This window comes from Arachis hypogaea, chromosome 12 (assembly GCF_003086295.3).
Source record: "Arachis hypogaea cultivar Tifrunner chromosome 12, arahy.Tifrunner.gnm2.J5K5, whole genome shotgun sequence".
Taxonomy (NCBI): Eukaryota; Viridiplantae; Streptophyta; class Magnoliopsida; order Fabales; family Fabaceae; genus Arachis; species Arachis hypogaea.
The window spans coordinates 82,366,215-82,367,760 of NC_092047.1; the positions used below are offsets into that span (position 1 = coordinate 82,366,215).

Genomic DNA, 1,546 nt, shown 5'->3' on the forward strand with positions numbered 1-1,546 from the left:
TCCATTACAGAGAGTGGCATGAGGTTTATTCCTGACCCCAGATCACATAGAGCCTTCTCAAAGGTCATGGTGCCTATGGTACAAGGTATTAGGAACTTTCCAGGATCCTGTTTCTTCTGAGGCAATCTCAGTTGATCCAATGCATTTAGTTCATTGGTGAACAGGGGAGGTTCATCTCCCCAAGTCTCATTACCAAATAAATTGGCATTCAGCTTCATGATTGCACCAAGGAACTTGGCAACTTGCTCTTCAGTAACATCTTCATTCTCTTCAGAAGAAGAGTACTCTTCAGAGCTTATGAATGGCGTAAGGAGGTTTAATGGAATCTCTATGGTCTCTAGACGAGCCTCAGAGTCCTTTGGTTCCTCAAAGGGAAACTCCTTGTTGATCACTGGACGTCCCAGGAGGTCTTCCTCCTTGGGATTCACGTCCCCCCTTCCTCCTTGGATTCGGCCATGATGGTTATATCAATGGCCTTGCACTCTCCTTTTGGATTTTCTTCTGTATTACTTGGGAGAGCACTAGGAGGAGTTTCAGTGATCTTCTTACTCAGCTGGCCCAGTTGTGCCTCCAAATTTCTAATTGAGGACCTTGTTTCATTCATGAAACTTACAGTGGCCTTGGACAGATCAGAGACTAAGTTTGCTAAATTAGAGGTATTTTGTTCAGAGTTCTCTGTCTGTTGCTGAGAAGATGATGGAAAAGGTTTACTATTGTTAAACCTGTTTCTTCCACCATTATTAAAGCCTTGTTGAGGCTTTTGTTGATCCTTCCATGAGAGATTTAGGTGATTTCTCCATGAGGGATTATAGGTGTTTCCATATGCTTCACCCATGTAATTCACCTTTGCTATTACAGGGTTTTTAGGATCATAAGCTTCTTCTTCAGAAGATGCCTCTTGAATACTGTTGGATGCAGCTTGCATTCCATTCAGACTCTGAGAAATCATATTGACTTGCTGAGTCAATATTTTATTCTGAGCCAATATGGCATTCAGAGTATCAATTTCAAGAACTCCCTTCTTCTGAGGCATCTCATTACTCACAGGATTCCTCTCAGAAGTGTACATGAACTGGTTATTAGCAATTATGTCAATGAGTTCTTGAGCTTCTGCAGGCATTTTCTTTAGGTGAATAGATTCACCTGCAGAAGTATCCAATGACATCTTAGCTAATTCAGGCAGACCATCATAGAATATATCCAAGATGGTCCATTCTGAAAGCATGTCAGAAGGACACTTTTTGGTCAGTTGCTTGTATCTCTCCCAAGCTTCATAGAGGGATTCACCTTCTTTCTATCTGAAGGTTTGAACATCCACTCTAAGCTTGCTCAGCCTTTGAGAAGGAAAGAACTTGGCTAAGAAAGCCGTGACCAACTTATCCCAAGAGTTCAGGCTATATTTGGGTTGAGACTTGAGGGCCCAACCACACTCTAGCTCTGTCTCTTACAACAAACGGGAAAAGCATGAGCCTGTAGACTTCAGGATCTACTCCATTAGTCTTAACAGTATCACATATCTGCAAGAATTCAGTTAAGAACTGAAAAG

At 41.9% G+C, this 1,546-nt stretch overlaps 1 non-coding gene across 1 annotated transcript; it reads left to right on the forward strand.

Moving 5' to 3' along the window:
* Positions 1-1,219: 1,219 nt before the first annotated feature.
* On the forward strand, positions 1,220-1,327 carry LOC112731560 (small nucleolar RNA R71). The gene has a single exon (XR_003167333.1). It is a non-coding gene; the product is annotated as a small nucleolar RNA R71 (small nucleolar RNA).
* The last annotated feature ends 219 nt before the right edge of the window (positions 1,328-1,546 follow it).